The sequence below is a fragment of the Apium graveolens genome, chromosome 11, assembly GCF_009905375.1.
Source record: "Apium graveolens cultivar Ventura chromosome 11, ASM990537v1, whole genome shotgun sequence".
Classification (NCBI taxonomy): Eukaryota; Viridiplantae; Streptophyta; class Magnoliopsida; order Apiales; family Apiaceae; genus Apium; species Apium graveolens.
In genome coordinates, this window is record NC_133657.1 from 138,597,079 (window position 1) to 138,606,624 (window position 9,546).

Here is a 9,546-nt window from a genome sequence, read left to right on the forward strand (position 1 = left end):
TCTCAAAACTTATGAGCTGGGAATTATACAAAGAAAGTCATTAAAAGTGAGTCAAGAGCATGTTGTGGATGTAAGTGCCTTGATAGCAAATGACAAGAAAATGACTGAAGATGAAATTGAAGCCAAGACTCAAGTTATTCAAGCTGTTGTGAAGAGGAACAAGGAACCTAAAAAACATGTCATTTTGGAGCTGGAAGAGGATGAGTACTATACTCTTGATGAGTTGGATAAAATCGACCAGTTTATAGCTTATCTAGCAAGAAAATTTTCAAACATCAGAGTCAAGAAGCCTAGGTATTTCAAGGGTAAAATTCAAATATCCCATAACAACAACTTGAAAGGAAAGACTTAAACAAATGCAACCGGGAAAGATGGTTACAAATCAGGGTCTTTGGACAGATAAAAGATTAGATGTTATAACTGTGATGTACTTGATCACTTTCCTAAAGAATTCAGAAAGCCAAAGAAAGTAAAGAAGGATAAGGCTTATCTGGAATTGAAGCTGATTATGAAGCACTTCTGAGAACACAACAGGGAAAAGCTTATATTGTTGAAGGTAAAAGTTGGGATGACACATTTGATGAAGATGATGTTAAAGAATATGAAAACTATGCTCTCATGGCCTTAAAGGGAGGAGAGTCATCTGTATCTAAATCTAAGGTACCTATTCTAACCACCAATAATTTGAATATTTCATAATATAAGGAAACCGTTGAAAAGATGAGTGTAGAAATGTTTAACATTTACACAAGCTTGATGACAACTACTGAGGAAGTGAGTAGGATGTCAAAGGTGAACGAGAAACAAGATTTAGAGTCGCAGCTTGTTAGTCTAGAAGCGGTTAGACAAGAAAATGAATATCTCAAAAATAAGCTAAAATGTGCAGAGGAAGTAGAAGCTGTTCTAAGAGACAAAGTTGAGAAAAATGATTTTTATCTCAAGTCATTTAAAAAGGCATCTCAATTGGTTGGTCAATACCATGAAAAGAACAAGTCATGCACTAATATAGCTATTGGCTTGGACTATGAGGCTAGTGCATCTCACAAGAAAAGTGATGTGGACAAGGGAAAGGAAAGTGTGAGCAAAGAAGTTCATGTGGTGCTAAAAAAGGTAAAGTACCCTTGTTCAAAGCTTGTGAGGTGAACTTCAGTGGAGAAGAGCTTACCATCAAGCAAGAAATTGCAGATGAAGATGATGAAAAGAAAAATGCAAAATCCACTCTTAATACTGAATATGAGAATAAGCCCGAGGCTAGTCCAGTTATCAAGAAACCAGTCAATGAGATCAAGAATGAAAGCATTGGAAAGAAAAAGAAGAACATAAATGGAAATATATGTGTCAACAAAAGTAACAATTATGCCTATATTGCAGATTCTCCCAGAAAGTATTGTGAAAGATGTGGCTCAACAAATCATCTAACCCGCCTTTATAAAAAGGTTGTTAGTGTGCCAAAGTATGGAGCTTGCAAATACAACAAGTCTCAAACAAATGACCCATACTCTTTCTGTGAAAAGTTTGATTGCATTCCATGCAATATGAAAGTTATGACCAGCTGTCATAAGTAAAGGATCTAAAAGAAGTTAACTTTATATTGGTGATCAAATAGGAAAATGTTAATCAAACTAAGAATGTTGTTTCTTTTGAATATTCAAGTTCTACTTCTGCAAACTCTGTCAAGAAGAATAAAGTCATATGGATCATTGGTAGTGGATGCTCCAGTCACATGACAGGTGACAAAGCCCTGCTATCACAATTTTAGGAGATGGATGACCCTTTGGTGACATTTGGAGACAACAACAAGGGATTCACAATGGGATATGGCAGTTTGATTCATGGAAATGTTATCATTAAAGATGTAGCACTGGTTGCAGGTCTTGAAGTGAATCTTCTAAGTGTCTGTCAATTTACAAGAAAAGGTTTCAAGGTTATTTTTGACAGAGAAGATTGCTCAATCACAAGCAACAAGACTGGTAAAGTTGCTCTGAAAGGAGTAAAAAAGGGAAGCCTATTTGTTGCAGACATGAACTCAGGAAACAAGCATAAGAAATATTTCTTTTACACCAAGGCATCTAGTGCACAAAGCAAACTCTGGCACAAGAAGCTTTCTCACTTAAACTATAAATAAAGCAATACTCTGGTGAAAAGAGAATTGGTGAGAGATTTGTCAGCTTTAAAATTTTCTCAAAATGGAGTTTGTGAACCTTTTCAAAATGCAAAATGAAGAGGTCTAGTTACAAAAGCAAAGATATGAATTCCATTAATGCTCCACTACAGCTTATCCACATGGATTTATTTGGCCCTATAAATGTTATTTCTATATCTAGAAAGAAGTATGCATTGGTGATGGTAGATGACTACTCAGAATTCAGAAATATAATACTATGTGAATTTTGTAAAGATGAAGGCATTATTCAAGAGTTCTCTGCTCCCCGAATACCTCAACAAAATGGTGTGGTTGAAAGGAAAAATAGAACTCTAGTTGAAGCTGCAAGGACAATGTTGCAGGATTCCAAGTCGCCAACCAGTTTTTGGGAAGAAGTTGTTAACACAACATGTTACACTCAGAACTTATATTTGTTGAACAAAAAAATTGGCAAGTCACCCTACACAATCATGTCAAAAAGAAATCCTATTGTTAAGCCTCTTCATGTGTCTTGAAACAAGTGCTTTGTGTTAAAAGACAAGTCTGAGTATGTTGGGAAATTTGACTCCAAAGTATTTGAAGCTTTCTTTCTTGGATATTTATTGGAAAGGACTGCCTATAGAGTTTATGTGCTAGAGCAGAAGAATATAATGGAAATCATAGATGTGGCATTTGATGATGACAGGTATCTAGGCTTGGAATGTCTTGATGAATATGAAGCTGAAACTTTAAAATTTGAAAATCTCAACCTTGACAGTGATTCTGAAGATGAAGCTGAAGATAATGCAGACAATAGAGTGGAGGAAGAGACAAGTGAACTATTGATTTCTGACAATGAGAATTCATCTCAAGAAAGAAGCACACCTGAATTTGAAGGCACAAACTCAGGGGGAGAAAATAGATGATAGTTCTGCAATTCATGCCAATAATAAAGAAAATGAGGAGAATTCTAGTCATTAAAATTATCACACCAGAAAATGGGATAGAAGTCACACAAGAGACACTATAATGGGTGATCCTAATGTTGGAGTGAGGACTAGAAATGCCACTGTAAATGAATGCCTACATGCATGCTTTCTGTCTCAAATTGAGCCTAAGAAAACTGAAGAAGCTCTACTTGACCTTGATTGGATAACTGTTATGTAGGAGGAGCTAAATCAATTTGAAATAAACAAAGTTTGGGAACTAGTTCCTGCACTAAGAAACAGAAGCATCATTGGTACAAAATGGGTGTACGGGAACAAAGTGGATGAAATGGTATTGTAACAAGAAATAAAGCAAGATTGGTTGCCAAGGGCTACTCATAAGAGGGAGGAATTGATTATGATGAAACTCTTGGCTCTAGTTGCAAGACTTGAAGCAATAGAATTTTCCTAGCATTTTCTACACATTCCACTTTTAAGGTGTATCAAATAGATGTGAAAAGTGCATTCCTTAAAGGTAGACTAGAAGAAGAAGTCTACGTGCAACAGCTTTCTGGATTTGAAGATCCAAAATTTCCATATTTTTTATAGACTTTTGAAGGCTCTCTATGGATTGAAGCAAGCATCGAGAGTATGGTATGACACTTTATCAGAATTTTTAATCAAACATAGATTCACTAAAGGCACAATTGGTAAAATTCTATTCTACAAGCAACATGGTGATGACATCATCCTAGTTCAAATCTATGTGGATGATATCATCTTTGGTTATACTAATGGAAAGCTGTGCAAAGATTCTCAAGACTCATGCAAAGTGAATATGAGATGAGCATGATGGGAGAACTAAGTTACTATCTTGTCCTTCAAGTTAGCCAAAGAAGTGATGGAATTTTGATCAGTCAAACTAAGTATGTCAAAGAACTTCTGAAGAAATTTGGAATGGTGGTTTGCTCACCTACATCTACCCCTATGTCTACAACTACCAAATTGGATGAAGATAAGAAAGAAAAAAAGTGTAGACATCTCAAGCTACAGGGGAATGATTGGATATTTACTTTTACTTGACTACAACTAGACCATACATCATTCTTGTTACATGTCTGTGTTCTAGATTTCAAGCAAATGTTAAAGAATCACATTTAATGGTTGTCAATAAGATTTTCAGATATTTGAAGGGAACACCAAACTTGGGATTGTGGTATCCTAAGGAAACTTGGTTTGAAGCTGTTGGATACACATATGTAGATTTTTCTGGATGCAGGGTAGACAAAAAAGTACAAGTGGAAGCTGTCAATTCCTTGTATCATGGTATAGTAAGAAACAATAATCTGTGTCAATTTCCACAGCTAAAGAAGAATATATATAGCTGCTGGAATTTGTTGCGCTCAAGTGCTTTCGATTAGAAATCAACTAATGGATTATGGCCTAGTGTTACAAAAGATTCTAATCATATGTGACAATACTAACACAAGATCTATTGTTGCTAATCCAATTAATCATCATATAACTAAGCACATTAATGTAAGATACCATTTTATTAGAGAACATGTTGTGAATGGTACTATTTAGCTTGTTTTTATTCCAACAGAAAAACAGTTAGCTGGCATTTTTACTAAACCTTTGGTTGAAGCAACCTTCACTAGACTTGTAAGTGATATTGGTATGTTAAACTCTTCATCCTAAAGGCAAGAACTCAGCTAATATATTGCAGTAAATTAATTCTTGATAAATCTAAACAAATTTGATTTAGTTAGGAATTAACTGGAATATGATCTATAAATATTTTAGAATTCTCTATATATTTATTTTTCAAAAAATTAAATCTAACTTGGAATTTTTCTAATTATAAGAAAAACTATCCAAAGTTAGTTCACATTGTTGATATGTGATATTAATATAAGACAGATTCAAGAAAGAACAAAAGTATGTAGAGAACTGAGTTCTCGATAAGCCTACATGACTTGTCGATAAGTCATTTTATGACTTCTCGATAGAGTTCTCGATAAGTCTTTTTCATGACTTCTTGATAGACTTGCCGATATGTCTTTTTATGACTATTAGACAAGTATTGTAGAGATCTCGATATACTTATCAATATGGAGTTCTCTACAGTTCAAATTTTAGACTTCTCGACAACTCAGAACTGAAGCAGTTTAATTTAATAAATTATTTCAGTAAAGTACTTTTGATATAAAATTAATTTTTATTCTATGTTGAATTCTTCAATATAAATTAGAATAATTCAGTCCAAAAGGACAAACTTGGTATTTTTACAATATCTCGATAAGTCACTATCTAGTTCTCGATAAGAGTCAGGAAAGTGACATCTCGACATGAGATCTCTATAAGTCATGTGGCTTATCTACAAGTGATTTTCAACCGTTTATTTTTTTCTTGTCGATAAGTCACATCTCTACCCTAAAAATACTCAAACATCTCGACGTAACCCCTTTTTACGCTTTCGATATTTCAATTGACCTAGTTCCTGCGATCTTTTACTGTTTTCAAACTTTGCAAGCTTACACTTAGCCACTCAAATTCAAAACTCTTTCTAATGGAATCCAACACAAACACTGTCAGAGCAACCATCCCCAAGGTGGGAACCAACATTTTAGCTTTTGTTGATCCATCACAGGCACCTGACAATTTCAAGTGCTTTGTAAAATTCGTGGCTGATTTTTACCTTGAACGAGCACTAACAACCAACCCTGTGTTGTACTTGGACGTTCTAAATGAGTTTTGGAATAGTGCTGTAATTTTCTCTCATGAAGATGACAATCAAGAAATGACACTGGTGGTAAACTATAATATCAAAGGGGTAGCTGTGGAATTCAATGTTCTTGATCTAAATAAGGCACTGGGCATCCCCACAGAGAAGATGGGTGTAGTTCCTAAATCTGAAGAAATCTCAGAATTATGGACTTCATCCACTATGCAGACAAAATTGATTTGGCCAGGCTCAACAAGAAGCACTTGAGGAAGGAATGGTCATTTGTATTTGACACAATCATTAGAGCCTTCACATGCAGGAAGACATGCTTTGATAAATCTCATATATGGTGCAGAAAATTGTCTACTCCATGGCATATGACAAGAACATTGATGTGGGAAGCCTCATACTAGGAGAGCTCAGCACAAGGTCCACACTGTCTTTGGTAAGTAAAGGTAAAGAAATCTTATTTCCTAGGTTTATTATGTCTGCTTTAAATTATAAAGCACATGATATACATTCAACTGAAGGGATAGATGTTAGTCAAATAGGCATTTGTAAACCTGTGTCAAAAATTCTATTTGGATCACTTAACACAAAAAATCAGGTAAAGGTAAGTCTGAATGTCACTAACTTTATGTTGAAGAAATTCAGGACTTACCCTTACCAAAGACGTGACATGAAAAGCACCTCAAGTTCTAGTTCAGCTATGGCTCCTAGTCCTGTACCAGTAGAAATATAGGAACTATAACAACTCGTATTTCTGTATTATTAAAAGTGTAATTATTGAACAATTAAATAAATAAAATATGTGTATTGGTTTTGTCAGTTGTGTGTTGCACTGATTATTAATTGTGTATGACTTATTGGTGTACGAGAATTATTTGTATAATTAATTGATGAGCAGTATTGTTTGTTTTTACTTTTAAAAGTGATTTTTTGAGAATTTATTTTTATAAATATTGGGATTATCTTTAAAATTATTTTTTATGATTTTATAATTTCATTAATTATTTATGGGAATTTATAAAATTTAGAAAATAATATTTCACCAATTATTGATCCCTAAATGATTTTCTAATTGTATTTAAGTGTAATTTCAGTATTAAATTCAAGAATGTTTCAAAAAACACGAAACTCATATTTCTTAATTTTGAAATATTTCGAGAATTATAAAATTAGTTCGGAATTTTTTCGGATTATATTTACCCGCACGTTTGTTTGTTAAAATGTAAAATGCGGATTCAAAAATGATTTAAAAATTATAAAAATTTTATTTTATTAGTTTCTATTTATTCTGGGAATTTTAAAACTAGTTTGGTAATTTTTTGGGTTTTATTTACCCGCACCTTAGTCCGTTAAAGTGCAAATTTCGGGACAAAACCAAGTTTGCAGGCAGTAAAAAGGACACGTGGCACAATTACTTATACGTGTCAACCTTGTAGAATTCAGCTGATACGTGTCAACTGCTGATTTTTTGGTTTTTTTTAAAAAAAAATTAAATAAACACAACCATTTCCCATGTAACCATTTTCACTCTCATCAATTTCTCAGTTTCATTCTCTCTCACTATCTCTCACGAGCTCTCAGCTTTCTCTTGTGTGCATGTGTGTGTGTGTGAATTCGGTGTGTGTATTGGTGGCGCATGACGTGAGGCGCGTGTGCATGTTGTTTTGTTTTGTTCGGGTTGTATTATTCTGTTTTTCTGATTTGGGTTGTGCATGTACTGATTGGACTTTTTATTATTTTCTGTAGAAAAATAGTTGATTATGTTAATGAAATAAATTCATTTTTCATGCCAGAAATTAAATCGGTGAAGTTTGTATGGAAACCCGAATTAATCGGGCACCGACGAATTTTGCCGCCGTCGACGATGAGCCTCAGCGAGTCGACGGTGGACGGTGATGAATATTTCTGAGTCCTACCATTATAAATAATAATATTTAATTTGTAAAATTATTTTTCAAATCAAAAATAATTAATATTTGTATCGATGTTTGGATTACGAAATTGATTTGGTTGTTGTTGGTTGCATTGATTATGTTTCTACGGGTAGTCCGATAAATAGAGGAGACACAGCCCGATTTTTGAGAAATTAATTTCGAAAATGCAAAAACATATTCTGTATATTATCGGGAATACCAACCGAACGTATATACTTATACAAATATAATATTTTACGAAACCTACTTGCCTGTCGTGATAAAATATTTTATAAAATATTTGAGAACCCTATTTTCCGAATCGACGGGTATATGCATCCTTTTTCTTAATACTACGATACGGTTCTAAAAATGATTATCGAACCGAGTTTTGAGTATATGAACCCTAGTTGTTATGTGTATTATAATAATACGTATACTTACAAGTCGGGACTTGATATCGTTCGGGTAGAGTTAATAGCGAGGATATGTCAAGCATAACTGGTCGTCTAACGTAGGGTATTTCGATTCTGTAGGTTCTAGTCGGAACACCCGAGTGTTGAAGTCGGACTAAGGATAGTCTAGTTGTCAGTCGACAAGCTTAGCAAGGTTCCAATAGAAGGACCCGAGTGTTGAAGTCGGGCCCCAAATAGTCTAGTATTTAGTCGATAAAGCTCAGTAAGGCAAGTACCCCTGAACAAATCTTTTACGGTTCATTAATATATGAATAACTGTTGATTTAAATTGTGTAGTGGAACATAATATTTTAAGTTACGTATCCCCTATATTTGAAAATGTTTGTTTAAATTATGTTTTGGGGAAAAATAACTTCTGAAAATGCCTATCTCTAAACTGTGATTAATATGGAAAAGGTTTTGGAAAGTGTGATGTGATAGAGTTTTTTTAAAAAGTGATAGGTAAAAGTGGTTTTGAAAACTGGATAAAACGAATCAGATATTGGATAACGGTCGTAAGTGGCTAAGTCGGTTTTACGCCCTATTTACACCGCTTGGTCCATCGTAACTTATCAGAGACCTAGCTAGTCTCTGCGGATCCGGTACAGATTAATTGTGTGATAGCCCGATCAGCTATCCTAGACGAATTGTGTGATAGTCTGATCAACTATCCTAGATAAATTATATGGTGGCCTGATCAACCGTCACTATATAATGTCCAATATATATCTAATTTTGGTTTTGTGGATTCCTGTAACGGAACAGATGGTTTTGTGGTTCCTATAATGGAACAGTGGATTTGAAAATAAAAATAGCATGCTAAAATTAGACTCTGGTATTTACACAGCACACGACTGATGTTATGTTTTATAGAGCATGCTAGTTGTTGATATCCAGTTTATACATATTTTACTTGTTTTTGTAAACGAGTTATGATTTCTGTTCCTATAACTGTTATCATAAACTATTTTACTTGTTATTCATATATTGGTACTGCTGAGCAATTGATTGCTCACCCTTGCAAAATGTTTTGTATATATGTATCAGATGCCATGGAGAGCTTTCCGTCGTGGCCAGGGAAGAGTTCAAGTTCCTCCCGTACCAGATTCCTCTGAGGTAGATGTGTTAGACTAAATGTGGTCTGTTGAGTTGCTGTAATAAGTTAGTTGTGTCGGGCTTGTTTAATTAAGTTGGTTCTGTAATAGTTATGTAGTTTAAGTCATACTTAAACCTTGAAAAGATTTTGGGAAGAAGGGGATTGTGTTTATGTACTAATAATGAGTTTGGTTGTATTATATTTGTGGTTATTGTTGTTCGTGACGTCACCTTATGACCCCAGGTTGAGGCCGTCACAGGTTGGTATCAGAGCTACAGGTTTAAGTCCCTGATTTAG